General features: G+C 48.5%; 1 long non-coding RNA gene across 1 annotated transcript; it reads left to right on the top strand.

Annotated features, from left to right (window-relative positions):
- The first annotated feature begins 6,781 nt into the window (after positions 1-6,781).
- On the top strand, positions 6,782-23,826 carry LOC120940487. Its single transcript, XR_005749429.1, has 3 exons — positions 6,782-6,821; positions 23,264-23,428; positions 23,786-23,826. It is a non-coding gene; the product is annotated as an uncharacterized LOC120940487 (long non-coding RNA).
- The last annotated feature ends 2,107 nt before the right edge of the window (positions 23,827-25,933 follow it).

Here is a 25,933-nt window from a genome sequence, read left to right as displayed (position 1 = left end):
TCCTGTGCCATGTCCCCAGCCTCTGTCCCCCTCCTGTGCCATGTCCCCAGCCTCTGTCCCCCTCCTGTGCCATGTCCCCAGCCTCTGTCCCCCTCCTGAACAAGTACTCGTACCAGTTGTCCAACAATGATATTTACTGCTTTTTATAAAGAAATACAATTGATTTTATGCAGTATTGAGTTTAGCCTTTTGGCCCGGCCCTCCAAAATATTTTTAGTTTCTCATGTGGCCCCATCGAAAAAATAATTGCCCACCCCTGATCTAGAGTCATGCAGTGTAGTGTATTGGTCAGTGTAGTGTAGTGGTCAGTATAGTGTAGTAGTGGCAGTATAGGAATCGGGTAGGTCAATGTAGTATAGTGGTCAGTATAGGAATCAGGTAGGTCAGTGTAGTATAGTTGGTCAGTATAGGAATCGGGTAGGTCAGTGTAGTATAGTGGTCAGTATAGGAATTGGATAGGTCAGTGTAGTATAGTGGTCAGTATAGGAATCGGGTAGGTCAGTGTAGTATAGTGGTCAGTATAGGAATCGGAGATGGTCAGTGTAGTATAGTGGTCAGTATAGGAATCAGGTAGGTCAGTGTAGTATAGTTGGTCAGTATAGGAATCGGATAGGTCAGTGTAGTATAGTTGGTCAGTATAGGAATCAGGTAGGTCAGTGTAGTATAGTAGTCAGTATAGGAATCAGGTAGGTCAGTGTAGTATAGTGGTCAGTATAGGAATCGGATAGGTCAGTGTAGTATAGTGGTCAGTATAGGAATCGGATAGGTCAGTGTAGTATAGTGGTCAGTATAGGAATCGGATAGGTCAGTGTAGTATAGTGGTCAGTATAGGAATCAGGCAGGTCATGTAGTATAAGGGTCAGTATAGGAATCAGGTAGGTCAGTGTAGTATAGGAATCAGGTAGGTTAGTATAGGAATCAGGCTGGTCTATACTATTGTAGGAAGGGACAGGACTCGGGGCGTGCTAAAAGTCTGCAGGTTGGGGGGGAATTACTTGCCTTGCCCCGGGCGCTGACAACCCATGCTACGCCACTGTGTCTATGGAGACTAGATTTGCAACGCTATAAACTCGCACAAGACCCTTTTTTTCATCGCATTGCATTCGGAGAGGAATTGCAACGCATAGATGTGAACGGCCATTATTGAAAACAATTACTTTTTGGATGACATGCGAATCTAGTTTGTGTTTAACGCATCGCATTCAGTATCAACTCGCACAAGTGTGAACCGGCACTTATACTGCCACTGTCAAGCCTGTGCTTATTGGGATGTAGAGGACATTTCTACATGCATTTTTCAAAGGCTAAGTTCACCTTTAGGCTGCATTCACACCTTTGCGTAGGCGATTTCCGGCGTTTTGTACCGCGACAAATTGCGGCGTTTTGTACCGCGATTTGCCACGACAAAACGCGTCGTTTTTTAACCCAATGTTTTTTACAGGTCATTGTCAGCTATGCCGAAGCCGCCTGAATACGCGTGACAAAAAAGGGTCCGGGACTTGTTTGAGCTTCACGCGATCGGCGTTTCGGCGTTCGGCGTGGAGATGTGAACCATCTCCATAGAGATTAATGTTATTTCTCCCCTCCAGCGTATCTGATCGTCGCGCTTCAGGCGTTTTGTCGCTCAGGTGTGAATGCAGCCTAAAGCCCCGTACACACGGTCGGACTTTTGCCCAACCAACTTCAAAATCGGACACTTTTCGTATTTGTCCGACTGTGTGTACGTTCCATCGGACCAACTTTTTTGGCTTTCATCGGAGAAAAAGTTGGGTCTGTGAACGGACCAACTTTACGTTCAGAAAAGTCCGATGGTGCCGTGTGTACAGAAAACAATCTCCAAACTTGGGAACCTGAGCATGAAATTAAATATAGGGAGCACAAGAAGATTGTGGTCTCCAAAAGATGGGGAGCAGCAGCAGCAGACATATCTGTGCCCAGGCTGTGGTACTTCACCAGGCTGATCTTTTTGCCTACCAAACTGAACCACGACCAACACTCTCCACACTTCAATCCATATCAGCTGAGGCCTTTTATTTTTTTTGCACTCCCAACACAATATAAAAACCAATAATATATTTAATATAAATCTTTTCTGCCATTAATCTGGCCTTTTTTGAAAGCCAAACATAAAATTAGACACTCAAATTTTCAAAATCAAATAATAGGTTCCAAATCATATTATTGTTGTACAAATTAGTATCCCCTAAAATCTGGGCTCTGAGTTGGCCACTGACCGCCATGCTGCTGAGGTGGGTTGGCTTGCTGGGGTGGGTGGGCTTGCTGGGGTGGGTAGGTTGGCTGGTGTGGGTAGGCTGGCTGGTGTGGGTAGGTTGGCTGGTGTGGGTAGGCTGGGTGGGGTTGGTAGGCTGTCTGTGGTTGGTAGGCCTGTTGTAGATTCGCTGGAGGTGCGTGATCTAAATCACATACATGTGAATTAGGGGTTACCTCCCGTCTCCTGGCCTTGCTAAGGAGCTGTACCATGATCCCCTCACATAGCTCCCTTTGATCGGCATCAATTTCCCTTAACTTATTGGCTATAAAACAGCCAAACCCTTCTGCACTATCGGGTGCTGTGGTGATGACCGATGTGGCCCTACTCAGAAATTCCGCTGTGGCATCATCCAGATGTTGCCTCTTCTTGGCCCTTTTTCTAGGAGGGTTCAGTGTAGGGATTATACATTGTGTGGACTGTCTGCTGGGCCCAGCCTCTTCTTGGCTGCCAAGGTCCTGTGTCTGAAAAAGGAGCATCATTTCTTTTTTCTTGCCATCATAACAACACATTAACATCATAGTATATTTGAATGGCCAGATTTTCAATAATACTATACCTGTGTCAAGCTGAGCTCCTCCTCCTCCTCCTCCTCCTCCTCCTCTTCCTCATCCAGTGTTGGTTCAGCCTCAGTATCTGTGGCCTCTGCTGATGCGGATGGAAGTGTGGAAAGATGTTGTCGTGGCTCAGTTTGGTCCTTTAAAAACATCAGGCTGCTGAAGTACCATAGCTTGGGCACATACACATCATCTGCTGCAGCTCCCGATCTTTTTGAACCCTCAATCTTCTTGAGCTCCCTCAGAAAAGTGCTCCTCAGGCTCCCAATTTTGGCTTTGATTTGTGTATCGTTGGCCCTGGGGTACATAGTCTTTGCTTCTGCCACCAGTTCATCAATTGCTGCCTGCCTTTTATTTTTATTGGAGTAATCATTATGGGTGACCTGCCACAGACAGGTGTGAGATCTATAGAGCTCAATAAAAGCTGTGATGAATGCTCTTGAATTAAGCTTTCCACCCTTTGCTTTAGGCATGTTTTTAATGAGATCTCTGCAATAAAGGATACAATACAACCAATAAGTGCTTGCTTTAACTTCCTAACCTGCTTATACAATCTCGGTTTCTTTCTATAAGCTAAATCATGCATTAACCACTAGTGTCACAATGTATTCACCTACCTTCTGTCAGGTCACCTGTGGCCAGGTGACAAGTGCACCCCGTAGGGGTCAGGGATGCACCACAGGGAAGTGAACCCTATAGCCGACTACTGCTGGCAGGGAGGAAGCGTAACCCAAGATCACCCAGGGCGCGGAGCCTAAGACCCAGTTTTGTATTCACCAGAGCCTTTGATGGTAAGGATGGTCTTGGCCGCAACTGGGTCCAGGTCGCGTTCCCGGGATTCCTTAAGTCACACTCCGCAGGGAGAAAGGGGAAGCAGCCAGCAGGACAAACAGTGGTGATGGACAGGCCGAGGTCAGGGCAACAGGCAGACAAGGATAACCGTGGGACATGCAAATAGTCAGGGGCACAGGCAGACAAGGAAGTCGGGGACAAGCCAAAACGGTACACGGAAAGATGATCGTAGCACTCTGCAAACAGGAACTAGCAAACTACACTGCAGACAGGAACTAAACATAGGAACACTGTTGAACAGCACTGCAGACCTGTAGAGCAACGGTTAATATAGGCTTCCTGGGATGGACTAGGGTGGAGCCATACAGGAAAAGGGAGTGATAAAAAGGGAAACCAGAACAGGGTCAGCCTCTAATGAACACATGGTGATCAGGTAAGCAGACAGGCTTGATGCATATTCATGACAGTACCCTCCCTCTTACGAGGCCTCCCCCTTCCCCGCCTGGGTCCGGGTTTAGAGGGAAACTTCAGATGAAAATTCTTCAATAGACGAGGTGCAAAGACCTCTGATGCAGGAACCCAAGACCTCTCCTCAGGACCAAAGCCTTTCCAATGAACGAGGTACTGAAGAGCGCCTCTACAGAGTCGGGAATCCAGAACTTGACTGACCTCATATTCCTGATTCTCCTCAGAGACTGGTGCCGTGGTGGGGAGAGGACGAGAGAACCTATTAAGGACTAAAGGCTTCAGAAGGGAAACATGGAAGGAGTTAGAGATTTTGAGGTTTTTGGGAATCTGAAGTTTGAAACAAACTGGATTCAGCTTAGCCGTTATGGTGTATGGACCAATGAATCTTGGAGCAAACTTCAGAGAAGGAACTCGGAGCTTGATGTTTCTGGTGGAGAGCCAGACTTTGTCCCCTGGTTGAAGAGAAGGCGGTTTACGCCTGCGGCGGTCAGCAAAGCCTTTGAATTTGGCGGCAGCTGCCCGGAGGGAATCATGGACGTCACTCCAGATGGAATTGAAGGACTCCTGAGCTGAAGCCAAAGCTGGGATATCCAGAGAACAGGTCATGGGACGTGGAAGTTGAGGATGTCTTCCATAAACTGAGAAAAAGGGTGTTCTCTGCGAACTGGTATTTACATGATTGTTATGGGAAAATTCCGCCCATGGAAGTAGAGAGGACCAATCGTCATGATGAGCGGAGACTAAGGTACGAAGAACAACCTCTAACTCCTGATTAACCCTCTCCGTCTGCCCATTGGATTGAGGATGGTAAGAAGAGGAAAAATCCAAAGCAATATTGAGGGATTTGCAAAAGGCTCTCCAAAAACTAGACGTAAATTGAACACCCCTGTCCGAAACAATATGAGAAGGAACCCCATGAAGATGGAAAATCTCTCGAACAAAAATGGGGACCAAGGCAGGAGCAGAAGGAAGACCAGGAAGGGGAACAAAATGTGCCATTTTGGAGAACCGATCGACTACCACCCAAATGACCGTATTACCGTCAGACAGTGGAAGATCGGTGATAAAATCCATGGCAATGTGAGCCCTGGGCTCCTTAGGAATGGGCAAGGGCATGAGGAGACCAGCAGGAGCTTGTGTGGAGGATTTGAACTGAGCACAGACATGACAAGCCTTGACATAGTCTTTAACCTCCGAGCGGAGATTTGGCCACCAATAGTGACGACTAATGAGTAGGAAGGACCGGAGGAAACCAGCATGGCCCGCCACCTTGGAATCATGTCCCCAACGAAGGATCTTGGCTCTTAGCTCAGTGAGGACAAGGGTCTTACCAGGAGGAATTTTTGAGTCCAGGGTGGTAGAATGGGCAACAATGCATGAAGTTGGAATGATCGGCTCAGGTTCAAGAGTGAGCTCTTCGTCCAAGGTGTCAAAGGATCTAGAAAGCGCATCAGCCCGACCGTTGCAGGAACCAGGTTTGTACGTAATCGTGAAATTTAAAACGGGAAAAGAAGAGACTCCACCTGGCCTGTCTGGGATTCAGACGTTTAGCATTCTGTAAGTACTGTAGATTCTTGTGATCGGTGAAGGTCGTTATGGAGTGAGGAGAACCCTCCAACAGATGACGCCACTCTTCTAGCGCCAATTTAATTGCGAGAAGTTCCCGGTCACCGATGGCATAATTTCTCTCTGCCTGAGAGAATTTTTTGGAAAAGAACGCACATGGTTGACGTCTCTTCTCAAAAAGTTGAAGAAGCACTGCAGACCTGTAGCGCAATGGTTAATATAGGCTTCCTGGGATGGACTAGGGTGGAGCCATACAGGAAGAGGAAGTGATAAAAAGGTAACCAGAACAGGGTCAGCCTCTAATGAACACATGGAGATCAGGTAAGCAGACAGACTTGATGCATTTTAATGACACCTTCGTTCCGCGTATACCTTCGGCTGCACGTGGAGTCGTACCGCTGGCTTCGTGCATGCGTCCGTGACATCGACCGCTCGTTCTTGATTTATATAGCCTGCACATGCGTGAAGCTCCTCTCTACGTGCGTCATGACGCTGGGGCGGGACCACATTCTTTTTTCTGCATGCGACATTCTGGGATGTGTGAGGGAGAACGTGATGGCGGAAACCACGAAAACGAACAGGCCCCGCAGTGGAGGCGTTTATAGAAAGCACAAGGCCACCCCCATGAGCAAGGGGGAGATGGTGCGCATCTTTGAGAAATACGATTACGATTGTAAAATCGATAACTATGATAGGCCCAACAGCCATAAAGACTGGGTTCTGGAGAAGGTCCTCGCGGTATTGGAAGGAGATTATGGGGTCCAACGAACGAAAGACCAAATATGAAAACGATGGTCAGATTTGAAGCACAGAGAGCAAGAAAATTTGGACTCCATTCGCCGCACCATTATCAAAAAAAGTAATTACATGTAATTATATAATTATTTGTATGTACATTATAGATGGATGAAATTTAATGTTTTTTTTTTCTGGTGGGGCCTACAGAAGAAGTTAATGCAAGTTTTCATGCAGTTCATTAAAATTGGAAAGTTTGTTTTTCTGTCTTGGCTACTTTTGTCAAATACTTCATATATACTGTATTCTAATGTTTTCCACAGGACAAAGGCACAGAGAAAAACACCACAGGGGACAAAGGGAGGCTTCCCTTGGCCGGGCTCCAACAGGGGAGAGAACAGGGGAGACAACAGGCCCAAAATCTGCCCCAAAACGTAAGTTAATAATAATAGTAATGTGATTTTGCCAGTGACAGGGGTGTTTATAGGTAGGACAAAGGCCATAGGCTCAGGGCAGAACTTAAGGGGTACATTACACTTTATGTTAGATGCGTGGCTCATCACTGACCATTAATGACACATTTGCAGGGTAGACATGGGTAGAGGAGAGGCCCTGGGGATCAGAGTCACACAGAGGGCCTGATTTACTATGCTCTGTGCGCTGCGCTGGTTCATGCCTTAATTAGTGCGCCGGGTGGAGGCTTAATTGGGCGCATGAACCAGCGTAGCAGCCGGCGCATTGAAAGTAATATGTAAAGCCGCGCCGAACTCCCTATAGAAGTCTATGGGAGAAATCAAAAGTGTTCATTTTAAAGGCTAATCTGCTAGTTTTGTCCTAAAAAGTGTTTGGGGACCTCAGTCCTGCCCCAGGGGACATGTATCAATGTTTTTTTAATTTTTTAAAACGGCCGTTTTTTCGGGAGCAGTGAAATTAATAATTCTTAAAGTGAAACAATAAAAGTGAAATATTCCTTTAAATTTCGTACCTAGGGGGGGTGTAATGTCAGCATGTGAAATAGTGCATTTTTCCCGCACTTAGAACTGCCCCTGCACAAAATGACATTCAGAAGGAAAAAAGTCATTTAAAAACTCACACGCGGCTATAATGAATTGTCGGCTCTGACAATTCTAAAGGGATTCATTCATAAAACAAACAAAAAAATGTGTATGGGTTCCCCCAAATTCAATTACCAGGCCCTTCAGGTCTGGAATGGATATTAAGGGGAACCCCGCCGTAAAAACCAAAAAAAAAAGACGTGCGGTTCCCGGCAAATATCCATTCCAGGCCCTTCAGGTCTGGTGTGGATTTTAAGGGGAACTCCACCCCAAATTGAAAAAAAAAATGGCGTGGAGTCCCCCTAAAAATCCACACCAGACCCTTATCCGAGCACGTTGACCTGGCCGGCCGCAGAAAAGAGGGGGGGACAGAGTGCGGCCCCCCCCCCTCTCCTGAACCGCACCAGGCCACATGCCCTCAACATGGGGAGGATGTCCCCATGTTGATGGGGACAAGGGCCTCATCCCCACAACCCTTGCCCGGTGGTTGTGGGGGTCTGCGGGCGGGGGGCTTATCAGAATCTGGAAGACCCCTTTAACAAAGGGGACCCCCAGATCCTGCCCCCCCCCCTATGAAATGGTAATGGGGTACATTGTACCTCTACCATTTCACCCCAAAAAAAATGTCAAAGTGTTAAAAATGACAGTAGCCGGTTTTTGACAAATCTTTTAATAAAATCTTCTTTTCTTCTTTCCTTCGGGTTTCTTCCGCTGCTTCTTTCTTGGGTCTTCTCGTCCACATCTTGCCCGACGTCTTCTTCTATCTTCTCCGTCCGTCCTTCAGCCTTCTGGTCCCGCATCTTGCCCGTTGTCTTCTCCTGTCTTCTTCTCCGTCCGTCCGCCAGCCTCCTCGTCCGCATCTTGTGTCTTCTCCGGTCTTCTTCTCGGTCCGCCAGCCTTCTCGTCCACATCTTTTTCTTCCCCGGACTCAGCGTTTGAATTTGATTTGGCCGCCGTGTTGCGCTCCTGGGACCCGCCCCCTCTGACGCCACAAGTAAACTCCTTAGAAGGTCATGTGCGTCAGAGGGGGGCGGGGTCACAGAGCGTCACACAGCGGGGGAATTCAATTTCAAGCGCGCCGCCCGGAGAAGAAGTTCCCGCCGTGTCACACTCATGTGACCCCGCCCCCCTCTGACGCACATATGCCACACGCGGACTTTCATATGATTTTACCTGTGGCGTCAGAGGGGGGCGGGTCCCAGGAGCGGGAACACGGCGGCCAAATCAAATTCAAACGCTGAGTCCGGGGAAGAAAAAGATGTGGACGAGAAGGCTGGCGGACCGAGAAGAAGACCGGAGAAGACACAAGATGCGGATGAGGAGGCTGGCGGACGGACGGAGAAGAAGACAGGAGAAGACAACGGGCAAGATGCGGGACCAGAAGGCTGAAGGACGGACGGAGAAGATAGAAGAACACGTCGGGCAAGATGTGGACGAGAAGACCCAAGAAAGAAGCAGCGGAAGAAACCCGAAGGAAAGAAGAAAAGAAGATTTTATTAAAAGATTTGTCAAAAACCGGCTACTGTCATTTTTAACACTTTGACATTTTTTTGGGGGTGAAATGGTAGAGGTACAATGTACCCCATTACCATTTCACATAGGGGGGGGCCAGGATCTGGGGGTCCCCTTTGTTAAAGGGGTCTTCCAGATTCTGATAAGCCCCCCGCCCGCAGACCCCCACAACCACCGGGCAAGGGTTGTGGGGATGAGGCCCTTGTCCCCATCAACATGGGGACATCCTCCCCATGTTGAGGGCATGTGGCCTGGTGCGGTTCAGGAGAGGGGGGGGCCGCACTCTGTCCCCCCCTCTTTTCTGCGGCCGGCCAGGTCAACGTGCTCGGATAAGGGTCTGGTGTGGATTTTTAGGGGGACTCCACGCCATTTTTTTTTTCAATTTGGGGTGGAGTTCCCCTTAAAATCCACACCAGACCTGAAGGGTCTGGTATGGATATTTGGGGGGACCCCACGCCATTTTTTGGGGGGGGTTTACGGCGGGGTTCCCCTTAATATCCATTCCAGACCTGAAGGGCCTGGTAATTTAATTTGGAGGGACCCCCATTTTTTTTTTTTTTTTTTTTTATTATTTTTAATGAGCAATGACTGTATTCTTTATAGCCATGAGTACTTTAAACTTGCTTTTTTTTGTTTCACTTCAGAAATGACATCTTGTACAGGGACAGTTCTAAGCACGGGAAACATGCGTGTACCCCCCTCCCCCCCTGTATGAAATTTAAAGGAATATTTCACTTTTATTATTTCACTTTAACCACTTCCTATTCTGGCACTTCTCTCCTTCATGTAAAAATTATATTTTGTTCCTGGGAAATTAGTCAGGACCCCCAAACATTATATATAATTTTTTAGCAGACACCCTAGGGAATAAAGTTAGCGGTAATTTTTTATTTGATTTCCAACGGTATTTGCGCAATAATTTTTCTAACGCCTTTTTTTTGGCCCAAAAAAAAAAACACGGTTCATGAATTAAAAAAAAAAAAAAACAGTAAAGTTAGCCCAATTTTTATGGATAATGTTAAAGATGATGTTACACCGAGTAAATAGATACCTAACTTGTCACGCTTTAATATTGTACACACTCATGGAATGGCGCCAAACTTCGGGACATAAAAATATCCATAGGCGATGCTTGTTTTTTTTTTTACAGGTGACCAGTTCAGAGTTACAGAGGAGGTCTAGGGCTAGAATTATTGCTCTCGCTCTAACGCACGCGTCAATACCTCACATGTGTGGTTTGAATGGTGTTTACATATGTGGGCGGGACTTACATGCATATTTGCTTCTGAGTGCGAGCTTCTAGGGACAGGGGCGTTATTTTATTTTTTTGTTTGTTTTTTTTACCTCATATTTTTATTCTTGCATTTTTTTGACACTTTTTTTGATTTTGGATCACTTTTCTTCCTATTACAAGGAATGTAAACATCCCTTGTAATAGGACTAGTGTGTGACAGGTCCTCTTTATGGAGAGAGGCGGGGTCAATAAGGCTGGAAAGCATGGTATTGAAAAAAAAAATAAAAGATCTCATGCTTTCAGCTGCAATCATGTTCGTTCAGCACAGTGGTGTAGTGTATAGCACTTTGACCTAGCAGCAAAAGAGTCGTTGGTTCGAATCCCGCCCGTGACAGCATCTGCATGGAGTTTGCATGTTCTCCCTGTGCCTGCGTGGGTTTCCTCCCACAATATAAAAACACGCTGTAAATCGGATCCGGTCTAAATAAGCCCTAATATGCAGTAGTATATTTAGGTTTTGTTCTACCCTAGGCCTGACTACATATCTGCACCTCCTAATAGAAAAATCACCCACCCCTTCCTGTCAAGGTCACACCCTGTTTTTGTATGACCCGCCCAGGAATTTTCAGGGGACCCACACACTAGTTCTGGGGGGGCACTGGATTCCCTTAACCACTTCCATAACAGGCACTTACGCACCTTCCCGCCCAAGCCAATTTTCAGCTTTCAACACTGTCGCACTTTGAATGGCAATTGCGCGGTCATACAACACTGTACCCAAACAAAATTGGCGTCCTTTTCCCCCCACAAATAGAGCTTTCTTTTGTTGTTATTTGATCACCTCTGCAATTTTTTTTTTTGCGCAACAACTAAAAAAAGACTGCAAATTTTGAAACAAAAAAACGTTTTTATTTTTTTAGGTTAATTTTTTTGTAAATAAGTTTTTCTCTTTCAATTACGGGCACTGATATGGCGGCACTGATGGGCACCGATGAGATGGCACTGATGGACATCGATGAGGTAGTACTGACGGGCACAGATGAGGTGGCATTGATTGGCGGCGCTGGTATGCGGCACTGATGGGCACTCATAGGCGGCACAGATGGGCACTCATGGGCGGCACTTATGGGTGGCACTGATGGATACTTATGGGTGGCACAGGTGGGCACTGATAGGTGGGCACTGTGCATGGATGGGCACTGTGGGGTGGCACTGATGGACACTGTGGGGTGGCACTGATGGACACTGTGGGGTGGCACTGATTTTCCCAGGTTGCCAGTCAGTGCCCATTTGTGGGCACTGATTGGCATCCTTTTTTTTTTTTTAATGCTTTTTGTTTTTGTTTTCCATATTTTTGTTTTTTTGCCCACCCTGGTGGTCCAGGGTGGGCATCCCTGGTGGTCCAGTGTGGTGATCCGAGGGGGGGCTGCGCTGATAAACAATCAGCGCGAACGCCCCCTGTCAGACGCGAGTGAGGAAGAGCCATCGATGGCTCTTCCTGTTTACATCGTGATCAGCCGTGATTGGACACGGCTGATCACGTGGTAAAGAGTCTCCGTCTCCGTGAGAGACTCTTTACCGAGATCGGAGATGCAGGGTGTCAGACTGACACCCCGCATCACCGATCGCCGCGCTGCGTGCCCCCACAGGCGCGCGCGGCATGAAATCCTGCAGGACGTCCTGTCAGGATTGTGTAACCACTTCCCGGACGTAAATCGGCCATAGGCTGGGCGGGAAGTGGTTAATTTGCATAGTTTTTCTCTCACTTCCTGTTTGGCTATGGGGCAGGAAGTGAAGGCAAATCTCCCCGATTGGACACAGATAATACAAAATAAACTGACAGGGCCTATAACCCTCCCTCACTCTATCCAAAATTAAAGAAAATAAAACTTGTTGATTATAGTTCTTGTCAGGGGCGGACTGACCATTGAGTCACTCGGGCACTGCCCGAGGGCCCCATGCCACTAGGGGGCCCCATCCGGGTTGCCAGGCTCAGTAAAACCAGGGACAGTATGTAAAAATCTGTGTTTTTTTTAGATCGGTCCCTGATATGTCCGAAAATGACATGCTTTTAATGTGAATATCCCAAGATTTTAGCTGCCCGCCTCTGCACTACTTCCTGGCGTGGTGGCCATCTGTAAGCCAGAGGGGCCCCATACTCTTCTATTGCCCGGGGGCCCCATGAGTTGTCAGTCTGCCCCTGGTTCTAGTTTAAGCACAAATTTCATAGAGTTTTATTGAGAGGCCTAAGAAAATATAACCATGCCAATAGGCCAGGATACAGCGTTGCTAATATGTAGGAATGTGTGTGTTAGAGCACCCCACCCAATGTTAACTAAAAAATTATTAATTTGCAAATAAGTATTATCTGCTCATTTTTTTGGGGATGTCTGCACCCCTGATAGTGACAACATTTGTGAGGTGTCTTCACCCTTTCTAATTCATTCACTTCCTGTCACATAGCCAAACAGGAAGTGAGGGTAAAACCTTACTAATATCTTTTCTTGGGGACACAGAGATCAATCTAAATAGTTTCCCATTATGTAAATTGCACTCTTGCATTTTGCTGTGTACACCCCAAATTATTAGGGACTTTGGGGTCCATTTACTAAAGGCAAATCCACTTTGCACTACAAGTGCAAAGCAAGGAAGAAAGAAAACAAAACAGCTTTGCTTCTACAGGATTGGATGTTAAAACCATCAGTGCTTCCTCTCTGATTTTCAGCAACTATGCTTGTACTGCAGAGTGGCTTTGCCTTTACTAAACCCCAAACTAAATAATCATTTGGGGCAGGGATCCTCAAACTACGACCCTCCAGCTGTTGTAGAACTACACATCCCATGAGGCCTTGTAATGCACTGACATTCACAGACATGACTAGGCATGATGGGAATTGTAGTTCCTGAACAACTGGAGGGCCGTAGTTTGAAGACCCATGATTTGGGGTGTACACAGCAGTGCTGGAGTGCAATTTGCTTAATGGGGACACTAGTTAGATTGACCTGTGTCCCCAAGAAATGACACTGGTAGGGTTTTAACCTCACTTCCTGTTCAGCTGTGTGACAGGAAGTGATGCCAATTTTAAGAAAAGGGACACAAAGCTCAACCCAAAAATAAAAAAACACAAAGCAGGGGTTCTAACACTCACTTGGCTTCCCTCAAACAGGCACAATTTGAATAGGATTGCCTTGCGCTAGATTTAAGCACAGTGCTGTAAATCAGCACGTCAAGCCTGTCCACCAATAGCAAACCCCCCCCCCCCCACACAGGCCATGTTTGCAGGTTTTCCTTCATCTTGCACATGTGCTTTAAAAGACAGTCTGGACAGCAATTCTTGATAAGAGAAATCCACAAAACATGTCCTGTCGGGGGTACTTGAGGGCTGAGGACCACTGCAGAAAAAAGAAAATACTTACCAGTTTTGTCTTTAAAGTCATGGAGAATAAACATGGCAAACATTTCATGATTACACACCAGGAAAGAAGCTTAGACAAAAATCACACATAATTTGTTAGGCCCAAACCGATTTCAGCTGCAGCTGTCAACATATGTAGCATGAAAAAGTAACAAAAGACAAACTTAACAATTTTAAAGTAATTTTTATTGGTCAACAAAACAAGGAAAGCAAAAAAAGACAAACAAACACAAACAAAAATACATTTCAAAATTCAAAATAACCATAGCTTTAACATCTTCACACATTTTTCATAAAATAAGGCCACATAGAAAAATACATCAAAGTGAACATCATTTAAAAATAAACCAAAACCATTGGCAAAACAAAACCCATGCAACAAACCACATTTGTGTTTAGCAACAGCATTTCTGCCAGCCTGCCCCTTCTGAGGGCAGCTGAGGACTGATCGATCCCTGCTTTTTATAACAGTGCTAGTAATGAAGCAATTGAAATCACATGAACAAATTGCAGTCTCTAGTTTGGGTGAGCTTGTAATTGGGCACACCTGCAATTAACCCAAACCACGCTCTATGAGCATCCAAGTGTTTTTCACCTTTTAAAAAGAAAGGATAATTTTTTTCTAAGTGTTTGAGCATGCTCAGTTCATCACACATGTAGGAACCAAGCTGCAATGGAATGAGAGCTTTTTTTTTTTTTTTTTCCCCTGATCTGATGCTTTCCAGCCTGAAGGGGAGGTGTTAAAGACAGAAGTAAACACGCACATTTAATAATCTATTTGTGGGAAAAAAAAGGTTGCCAATTTGCTTGAAATTCCCCATAGACGACCTTTTTTTTTTTCAGGTTACCAGTTTATAGTTACAAAGAAGGTCTAGTGCTAAAAGTCTTGCTCTCGCTCTAACGCACGCGTCAATACCTCACATGTGTGGTTTGAACGATGTTTATATATGTGGGCGGGACTTGCGTAAGTCCCGCCCACATATGTAAACACCGTTCAAACCACACATGTGAGGTAGTGACGCGTGCGTTAGAGCGAGAGTAATACTTTTAGCACTAGACTTTCTCTGTAGCTATAAACTGGTAACCTGAGAAAAAAAAAAAAAAAGGTCGCCTATGGGGATTTTTTTAAGTAATACATTTTGGCCCCATTCCAGGCGTGTTTTCAATAGTAAAGCGTGACATGTAAGGTATCTATTTACTCGGTGTAACATCATCTTTCACATTATCACCAAAAATTGGGCTAACTTTAGTGTTTTGTGAATTTTTCGAGCTATAACCAAAAATAGAGCGACAATTTAAAAAACCAAAAAGAGTAATTTTGACTTTTTGCTATAATAAATATCCCCTAAAATATATATTCAAAAAAATAAATAAATCCCTCAGTTTAGGCCGATACATATTCTACATCTTTTTGGTTCCCAAAAACTCGCAATTAGCGTTTATTGATTGGTTTTGGCAAAAGTCTCCAAAATATGGCATTTTTGTTGTATTTTTTATTTAACAAGTTATTGCGGCGATCAGCGATTTTTATCGGTACTGGGACATTATGGCGGACACATCGGACACTTTTTTGGAACCATTGGCATTTTTCTAGCGATCAGTGCTGTAAAAATGCATTGCTTACTCTAAAAATGCCACTGGCAGGGAAGGGGTTAACACTAGGTGCGAGGGAGGGGTTAAATATGTTCCCTGGGTGTGTTCTAACTGAAGGGGGGGGGACTGACATGGGTAAATGACAGATCGCTGTTCATGAAGGTGAACTCCAAACCAAAAAAAAAGTCTGGTGCCACACCCGCGGTAATTGATTGGGGAGTGGACGTGCTGCAGGAGTGCTCTCTGACTTCCAGGAGCTATGGAGGCTGTAAGCCCAGGGGTTGGCCCTAGTCCCCAGCCTGTGCCTAGGATCATACCAGCGGTGAGGTCTGATGCAATTTCGGCAGCAGTGGAGAGTTTGAAACCTAATGATGTGGATATTCTCTTCCTGGAGGCCCAGGGGAGGACTAGTTGGCAGAGACCCGGGCCAGCAGAGAGGCCTGAACAGACTGAGGACCGTATCCTGTTTGTCCATGAAGCCATGGACAGGATCGTGACCTATCTGGAGATGGTGCATAGCGAATTGGCCCGGCTGAGGACTGCAAGGGATTTGGTCGGTCAAAGCAGACGGAGGGGGTACCGGCAGAGTATTTTGACCCTCAAGGCGACCCTCAGTGAACATGTTGCAGTGATGAACAGTGTGTCTAGTGCGGCTGATACAAGCTTCCCTGCATTGGAGGAATGGTTTCACCGTTTGGCGGTTGCTAGTCGCAAAGGTAGCCAAGCTGTTCGTCGTTCCCAACCTGGAGTGTCAACTTCTCTTCAACCAGCAGGGGGCGCACAGTCCGTAGGTCTGGCCGGAGCTCCCACGATCGCCGCGGAACCGGAAGTAGCGGGTCCGATGGCCGCCGAGGATGCAGTGGAGTGTGCGATGGAAGTCGGAGCTACAGAGGACAATGCTATGGCGGGTGGAGCCGCGAGCGGGAGCGGGACTATTGCTGTGGATACCGCAGGAGGTGAGATACCCGTTGCTGCCTTTGTTATGGACTCTCAGGGTGGAGGTGCGGTGGCTGCGGGTGAGGTGGCTGCTGGAGTGCCGCTGCCCATGATTGGACTGCCTCAGGCTGGTGATGTGTCTACTGCTGTTCCCCCCCCCTGATCCACCGGCCTCTGTGTCCCCAGCCTTGACACCCCAGGCTGTGGCAATGACCCCCCAGCGGGCTGAGTGGGGTGGCTGTGAACCGGGTGTTACATCTTGCTCGGATTTCACTATAAACTCCATTAGGCTGCTGGAGGAGAGCCAGACAGAATGGATCAGAGCGCTGTTATCCAGGACATTGTTTTGCCCCTAGGGGCCTCAGAGGGTCTAGGTCAACCCCAAATGGGTCAAATAGGTGGTGCAGGGACCCCTCTGGTGGTCAGTATTTCTACCGAGGGTACTCCTGGCAATGATGCTTCTGCTGAGCCTGCTGAACCTATGATCCCGGGGGATGACCAGAGTACAGTTATAAATATATCAGTTATGGAAAATGTTATATTGAATGCTGGTCAACCCCAAATGGGTCAATCTGGTGGTGCAGGGACCCCTCTGGTGGTTAACACTTTTACCGAGGGTACTCCTGGCAATGATGCTCCTGCTGAGCCTGCTGAACCTGTGATCCCCGGGAATGACCAGAGTACTGTTATGTCATCAAATGCGGTTATAAGGAATGCTATAGGATGTGCTATTGGTAATAATGTGGTGAATGCTGTGGTGTCCCCTGTTTCCCCAGTTGTTCCTGTCCCCCTCCCTAGAAGAAGGAACCCCCCGGGTTCACTCTCTGGTCCCTCCCCCCCTGGTCCTCTCCCTGTTTCCCCCCCTCCTCCTGGTTCCCCCCTTGCCCCCTTCTTGTCCCCCCCTCACATCAGTGGGTCCCAGGAAGCAGGGGTGATGGCCGCTTTAAAAGCTGGCAGATCCTTTGCTGATGTCACTGGTGGTCGGGTACAGCTTGGGCGCTTTTATGATGCCCATGGCACCATGACCTTCAGGGGCTCGGTACCAGCTGCCACTAGGGTGGCGGGTATTGAGAGGAAGAGGCGCAATGTGGTTCAGTTGCGGTGGCAGGGAGATCCTGGTCGTGCTCCGGGGAGGGATGCAGTGGTGGATATGGTGCTGGCGCTCGGTTTCGAGGCGCCGGATATTTTTGCCATTATCCACCCTGCGGGCTCCCCGGAGTATGACGTGAGCTTCACCACTCCTGTGTTAATGGAGAGTTTTATTTCCAAGCGGGAGGTGGTGAGGACTCAGGTAGCATGGAAGCCATTCAAATTGATCTCTCTGTCTAGGCAAGAGGAGATAAAGAAGGTTACGATTCTGGTCAGAAATGAATCTATACCTGTTGAAGATATTGTCACCTGGTTGGGGCGTTATGGCCAAATAGTGTCCCCACCAAAAAAGGACGTGGACTCTAAGGGTATTTGGACGGGAGGCTGGTCTGTCCCAGTGAAACTCAAACGTGCAGGCCTGTCTGTAACCCACATACCATCGTCAGGGTATATTGGGAGGGACAGGATCTTGGCTTTTTACATGGGACAGCCGAAACTCTGTTTCAAATGTAGTAGTCCTTTGCACTTAAGTGCAAGCTGTAAGATGTCTCGCTGCTCAAAGTGTAACGAGGTGGGGCACCTGGCGGATGGGTGCAATAAGATACAATGCAATCTGTGTGGGATGTTGGGACACACTTTCAGTCGCTGCCCTGCGGCTTTTCGGACGCCTGATGCGTCTGGAGGGTCTGGTGGGCCTGTGCCTCCAACCACTGTACCAACTGTTTCCCTTCCCCCACTTTAGCTTGCCGGTGCTTTGCCAGTTCAAGCCCAGATGTTTGTGATAGGCTCCAGAGATTTGGAGTCTTCATCAGACAAGGGAGTGACTCCAAAGCCTGGTTGTTCCAGGGATTCTCTCCCTAAACAGGATCCTATTAAAAAAGTGTCCCAGAAGGGTAAAATAAGATTGGTTCAGGAGCCTGGGGAGGTGTGGCGTCCTCCACAAAATCAGGACTCGCAACCCATCCCTACTTGGACTCAAGTTGGGGTGGATGTGGACGTTGGCCAACTTTCGGAGTCTGACTCCCCAGATGCTGCCCCGATTCGTAAAGGGAGAAGGAGGAAAAAAGCAGTTAAAAAAGCTTCCCAGTCTGAAGTAAAACCATCTGCCCAACCATCTGCCCAACCACTTACCCAACCACCTACCCAGCCACTTGCCCAATCTCCTATCCAGCCAGATAAAATGAGCAAGGGCAATATGTGGGTGACTGTGGGTAAGAAAGGCTCTAAGCCTACTGTGTTACCAAGCTCCGGTTCTGGTCCTGGCCCAGGCGTTGTTCCCCCAAGTCCAGGGGCTGGGGTGCCTAGTGGTACTCAGGCCCATGCGTCCCTTGTAATACCTGTGCAAAATATGTTTGCAGCCCTGGATCCCGTGGGGGATCCCGGTGAGGGGATGGATACTGGGGTGAGTGTTGGAAATTAATAAATAGAATTAAAAAAAAAAAAAAAAAAAGAGGAAAAATTTAAAAATATATAATATTTTTCTTGCATATGTTAAATGTGTTATAAGTTTGTCTTTTGAAAGTTAGTCGTATTGTGTTGGTGTTAATATATTGAGTAGTGATCAGTGTTATAATATTGTAAAGATGGATTATGTCATTTTGTGTTTATGGCCAAATGTGGCATGTTTTTGTATATCTGTTTCTTTTGGAATGTATGGTAGCAGTCTTTTAATAAAAATTTCCAGACCAAAAAAAACAAAAATGTGGGTTCCCCTTCAGGTGCATACCAGGCTCTTAGGCTTGGTCTGGAACATAAGGGGTTAAACCCGCGCCGAAAACCAGCGTGGGGTTCCCCCCAAGATCCAAACCAAGCCCTCATCCCAGGCACGCAGTCTGGCCGGACAGGAATGGGGGCGTGGACGAGCGAGCGCCCCCCCCTCCTGAGCCGTACCGGACCGCATGCCCTCAACATGGGGGAGTGTGTGCTGTGGGGGAGGGGGGCACTGCCCCCCCCACCCCAAAGCACTCTTGTCCCCATGTCGATAGGGACAAGAGCCTCTTCCCGACAACCCTGGCCGTTGGTTGTCGGGGTATGCGGGCGGGGGGCTTATCAGAATCTGAGAGGCCCTTTAATAAGGTGGCCCCCAGATTCCGGCCCCCCACCCTATGTGAAGGAGTATGGGGGTACATCGTACCCCTACCCATTCACCTGGGGGAAAAAATGTAAAGAAATAAAACACCACACATGAATAAATTAATTTATTAGTCTGCCGGGGGTCTTCTGCCGGGGCCCCCCACCACCACCCCATTAGGCCCCGGGCTTCGCCGTCTTTCACCGGGACCCCCTTCACCAGTGAGGCTCCTGCCTTTGGGGGAGGGTCCCGGGCTTCTACGACGGTTTCTGCGGGGGGGGTGCACTGGCACCCCACCCCCGTCTTCAGCGACGTAATTCACCGGGACCCCCTTCACCAGTGAGGCTCCTGCCTTTGGGGGAGGGTCCCGGGCTTCTACGACGGTTTCTGCGGGGGGGGGGGTGCACTGGCACCCCACCCCCGTCTTCAGCAACGTAATTCACCGGGACCCCCTTCACCAGTGAGGCTCCTGCCTTTGGGGGAGGGTCCCGGGCTTCTACGACGGTTTCTGCGGGGGGGTGCACTGGCACCCCACCCCCGTCTTCAGCGACGTAATTCACCGGGACCCCCTTCACCAGTGAGGCTCCTGCCTTTGGGGGAGGGTCCCGGGCTTCTACGACGGTTTCTGCGGGGGGGGGGTGCACTGGCACCCCACCCCCGTCTTCAGCGACGTAATTCACCGGGACCCCCTTCACCAGTGAGGCTCCTGCCTTTGGGGGAGGGTCCCGGGCTTCTACGACGGTTTCTGCGGGGGGGGTGCACTGGCACCCCACCCCCGTCTTCAGCGACGTAATTCACCGGGACCCCCTTCACCAGTGAGGCTCCTGCCTTTGGGGGAGGGTCCCGGGCTTCTACGACGGTTTTCTGCGGGGGGGGTGCACTGGCACCCCACCCCCGTCTTCAGCGACGTAATTCACCGGGACCCCCTTCACCAGTGAGGCTCCTGCCTTTGGGGGAGGGTCCCGGGCTTCTACGACGGTTTCTGCTGGGAGGGTGCACTGGCACCCCACCCCTGTCTTCAGCGACGTAATTCACCGGGACCCCCTTCACCAGTGAGGCTCCTGCCTTTGGGGGAGGGTCCCGGGCTTCTACGACGGTTTCTGCGGGGGGGGTGCACTGGCACCCCACCCCCGTCTTCAGCGACGTAATTCACCGGGACCCCCTTCACCAGTGAGGCTCCTGCCTTTGGGGGAGGGTCCCGGGCTTCTACGACGGTTTCTGCGGGGGGGTGCACTGGCACCCCACCCCCATCTTCAGCGACGTAATTCACCGGGACCCCCTTCACCAGTGAGGCTCCTGCCTTTGGGGGAGGGTCCCGGGCTTCTACGACGGTTTCTGCGGGGGGGGGGGGGTGCACTGGCACCCCACCCCCGTCTTCAGCGACGTAATTCACCGGGACCCCCTTCACCAGTGAGGCTCCTGCCTTTGGGGGAGGGTCCCGGGCTTCTACGACGGTTTCTGCGGGGAGGGTGCACTGGCACCCCACCCCTGTCTTCAGCGACGTAATTCACCGGGACCCCCTTCACCAGTGAGGCTCCTGCCTTTGGGGGAGGGTCCCGGGCTTCTACGACGGTTTCTGCGGGGGGGGTGCACTGGCACCCCACCCCCGTCTTCAGCGACGTAATTCACCGGGACCCCCTTCACCAGTGAGGCTCCTGCCTTTGGGGGAGGGTCCCGGGCTTCTACGACGGTTTCTGCGGGGGGGGGTGCACTGGCACCCCACCCCCATCTTCAGCGACGTAATTCACCGGGACCCCCTTCACCAGTGAGGCTCCTGCCTTTGGGGGAGGGTCCCGGGCTTGTACGGTGTCTTCCGCCGGGGGGCGACACCCGCGGGCTTCTGCGATGCCTTCCGCTTCTGCCTGTCTCCTCCGCGGAGCACAGGGCTTGTCTCCGCTGTCTTCTCCCTTCTCTTCCATTCGATGTTGACACGACGAGGTCCGGCGCTGGAATGCCGTCTGAGCAGCGGGCATGGACTTATATAGGGCAATGCCACCATGTGACCTCAACCCATGTGACATCACATTCCCATCATGCCCAGGGAATGTGATGTCACATGGGTTGAGGTCACATGGTGGCATTACCCTATATAAGTCCATGCCCGCCGCTGACACGGCATGTCAGCGCGGAACCTTGTCGTGTCAACATCCAATGGAAGAGAAGGGAGAGGACAGCGCAGACAAGCCCTGTGCTCCCGGAGGAGACAGGCAGAAGAAGGAAGAGAGAAGAAAGAAGACGGAAGAAAGCCCTGGCTCCGCGGGGGAGCCAGGCAGGAGAGGGAGCAGAGAAGACAGAAGAGAAAAGACCGGGGAGTTGGCGCACCCCCGGCAGAAGACCAGGAAGACCGGAACCCTGGCGGAAGGCACCGGAAAGACCGGGGGATAGGCGCCATCCCCCGGCAGAAGACCCCGAAGTCCGGATGCCCCCCCCTAATGTAAAAGAGCTTAAATGGGGTGGGGGCATCCGGCGGAAGGCTCTGGAGAGGACCGAGGGATGGCGCCCTCCCCCGGCAGAAATCACCGAAGCCCAGGGTCCCGGCGGAAGATCGGGAGAGAAGAAACCCCCCCTTGTAAGAGAGCTAAAGAAGAAAGGGGGGGCTCCGGAGCAGATTAATAAAATATTTTATTCTGTGTGGTGTTTTATTTTACTTTACATTTCCCCCATGTGAATGGGTAGAGGTACGATGTACCCCATACTCATTCACATAGGGTGGGGGGCCGGCATCTGGGGGCCCCCTTATTAAAGGGAGCTCGCAGATTCCGATTAGCCCCACCCGCATACCCCGACAACCAATGGCAAGGGTTGTCGGGAAGAGGCTCTTGTCCCTATCGACATGGGGGCAAGAGTGCTGTGGGGTGGGGGGGGCAGTGCCCCCTTCCCCCACAGCACACACTCCCCCATGTTGAGGGCATGCGGTCTGGTATTGCTCAGGAGGGGGGGGGGCGCTCGCTCGTCCCCACCCCCATTCCTGTCCGTGCCAGACTGCGTGCTTGGGATGAGGGCTTGGTTTGAATCTGGGGGGGGACCCCCGCGCCGAATCGGCGCGGGTTTAACCCCTCACGTTCCGGACCAAGCCTAAGAGCCTAATGTAGCCCTGAAGGGGGACCCGCGCCGATTTCAAGTTTGAAATTTGGCGCGGAGTTCCCCTTCATGGCTGAAAACAGCTTGGAGATTCCCGTGCGCCGCGTCACGCAGCGCATTCACGGGTACGCCGCTTGGTATTTACCAAGATTTTCACGGTGTACTGACAAGGCGCACGGGAAGCGCCGAAAATTCTCTCTGAGCATGCCCAGTATGCAAATGAACCTCCCGAGGTTCAGGCGCACTGTGCAAGCGTACGGGGATCTGTTTTCAAAAAACACTTTCCCTTTCAATTCGGCCCGCCAAACACTTTCAAACACATGTCACTTCACTTCCCCTGCATCCCCCCACCTCCCCCCCTAATAAACTCCCGCCCAAACCCCCGCAATTTACATTTCAATGTGCCGTGCGCCAGGTCTGTACTGGTGCACAATGCACCCTCTCCTGGGCGCACGGAGCACATTAGTAACTAGGGAAATACACTGCACTAGCAGCGTATTTCTTTAGTAAATGGCAAAACGGCTGCTACTCCTGCTTTTACTCCATGAGTCATGGAGTAAAGGCTTGGTAAATCAGCCCCAGAGTCACGCCTGCTAGATTTCACATCATATATCCCATATTGCCATAGCAAACAAGAGTGATGGGTGTCATCTGCCTGAGTTGTTTAATGTGGCCTATATATAGACATGTATTCACACATTTTAAATGACACCATACTCCTGTTCCCTAGCATTGCGTTTATTTTAATAATGCATAGTGTAGTGCACTAGTGTGGAGCAAACTGGTTCACCAGGGCAAGGTTTGTGTACTTTAAAAGCAGCACATGTGATTCTGGTAATATAATGTAATTTCAGGGAAGATTCATAGATGATTTATTGTTTCATTTTAGAGGATCGTGAGTGTGCTCAGCACCAACCTTTGCATGATTTGGAGGATATCGCCGGACCCAGCAAAGAGCCACCAGTCGACAGCACATCCCCAGACACCAGATATGCTGAGGGTGAAGGAGTGCAAGAAATCCAAGATGAGCTTTTGGAGGCTGTTGTTTGCCCCAGTAAGTTTTTTGAACATGTGCATTGCAAAATCAACACCTGTTTATTGTTTAGATGTCCACACCAAATTCACCATTTAAGCATGTAGAAGGGAGAGGTGGCAGAGTTGTTTAGGTAGATGCATGTGAAGACACATGGATATGCACCTGGCCCAAAATTTACGAGTATTATCTGTAGTGTGTACATTCCCTAGTAGTGTAGGTGTATTATGAAGAGCAAAAAGGTTGCAAGCAAGAATTGAGTGTCTAGGTTTAGGTAAGTATTTTCAGAAACTAGCCCTAAATAATAATGTGCTCCTTTTTTTATTGCCTCAGTCACTTGACCATCAAACCCATTCAAATTTCTTATCTTCTTCCAAGGCCACCAACTACCAGGATGCACTATTGGTCGGATCAGTGCTGATATGCTGCAGGCAATGACAGAGCTGGAAAATCTAAAGGAGGCTGCCACTGGTGTTCAGAGACGAATCAGGGATTATTACGACCTGTTAGCAAAATTTTAGTTTAGTTTTGTCGTACATTTCTAGTTTCACTTGTTCCCTCTTTTTCATTTTTTTTTTTCAGGGAAATTATTGCAATTAGCCTTGGTTGCACATGCTCAGTTTGTTATAATTCAAAGAATTTGCACTAATTCTCTTTGCAAAACGCACATTTTTGCACATGTGACTTTTTCTGCCAATTCAATACTGTAATTGCTTGGTAATTCCCACAAAATGACAATCTTTATGTGTGATTATAGTGTTACAGCTCAGTGTTTCTCCACTCCTCTTCTCCTGGTGCTTAAACATCTCATTATTCCATTTTTTAAGGGCTAGACCTTAAAATATGGAAAAGATGCACATCCAAAAATGCACAATGTATCTAGGCCAAAAGTGGAACATCTTGTCAATATGACCCTGGGATTGCACCAGGAGAAGGAGAGTTGAGAAAGACTGTGCTAAGGGTCAGTACGCATCAAACGCAGTTCCATTCATTTTGGTGTGCATTTTTGTGCGCGACAAAGATGCAGGCACAGTGTTTGACATGCACTCCATTATGGTTCCGGTCGGCTCTAGCTCACAACATGGTAGTCCGTTTCCGGTGATAAGGATGACTACATGTTGTGAGCTACAGCCAACCAGAACCCACGGAGCGCATGGAGACCACTGTGCATGCCTTTTTGCCCCACGAAAAAATGCTACACAGAATGAACAGAAATGCATCTGGTCAGACATTTACATTAGTAAATAATATTTTGGTGCGTGAATAAAGCTGAAAATGTTTAAATTTGTTCAGAAAACACTTGGCAATGTCTATTGCTCTGTTTTAAAAGATGCATGTTTAGCGTTAAAAAACAAAAACAAAATTGTGTTATTCCTGAACTACCAATGTTTTTGTATTTTGTAAAATGCCAAAAAGTAACATTGGATTGTGCAGGATTGAACAATTATATTTTTGCTAAAAATGTGTGGCTTTTTATTTATCTGATCACTACTACCAGTATATTTGCATATTTGTCTAGGGAAAGTGACAGTGTATTATTGGAAAAGGGGTATAGCAGAACCACAACACATAATAATACTCCACATAGCTGTTTCCAACTTTAGAAAGGGAAAATGCAACATTTGCTTGGTTCAAAAGATTTTATGCAAATCACAGCAAAATTAGAAACAGATTTAAATTAATATTAATAAACACAGATAACAGTAGCTTGAAATTAGGCTTTTCAAGAGGAACATCAGAAAGATTTTACAAAATCTACAGGACATTTTGCTGCCAAGGCACTGCCCCTCTACCCACAAAATATCCCATATACTGCTCCCGCACCAGACAGGCATTTTGGGAGGAGACAGCAGGTCTAGTAAGTTGCAGGGCTGGCATCACTGCGTCTTCAGCTGGCCGTCCACCTGAGGGGTCATCAGTATGGCCGGAACCAATGTAGTTAGCAGCATTCCTCCGTAGAAAATTATGGAGGATGCAGCAGCACAACACCACATGGTTAAGTTTGTATTCAGCCAAGTGAATGGCAGTCAGAAAAAGCCGAAAACGACATGACAAAATGCCAAAGGCGTTTTCAACCACCCTTCTGGCACGAGAAAGTCTATAGTTATAGATCCGTTGCTCAGGGGTGAGGTTCCTCATTGGAAAGGGCTTCAACAGATGTTCCCCAAGAGCAAACGCCTCATCTGCCACAAAAACAAAGTTGAGTCCCTCCACGTTGTCCTGCGCAGGTGGGCAAATGTAAGGTGCCATTCGTAAGACGCTGATAGAATTCGGTATGAGCCATGACACCTCCATCAGAATGACGACCATTCATACCAACATCCACATATAGAAACTCATAGTTGGCAGAAACAATAGCAAGCCGAACTATGCTGCTAAAGCGCTTATAATTATAAAAATAAGAGCCTGAGGCCGGTGGAGGAACAATTCTGACATGTTTGCCATCAATGGCACCCCCACAGTTGGAAAAATCCCACTGATTGGCAAACTGGGCCGCAACATCCTGCCATTCCTCAAGGTTTGAAG

This window comes from Rana temporaria, chromosome 5, assembly GCF_905171775.1.
Source record: "Rana temporaria chromosome 5, aRanTem1.1, whole genome shotgun sequence".
Lineage (NCBI taxonomy): Eukaryota > Metazoa > Chordata > Amphibia > Anura > Ranidae > Rana > Rana temporaria.
This window is presented reverse-complemented; position numbering and strand designations above follow the sequence as displayed.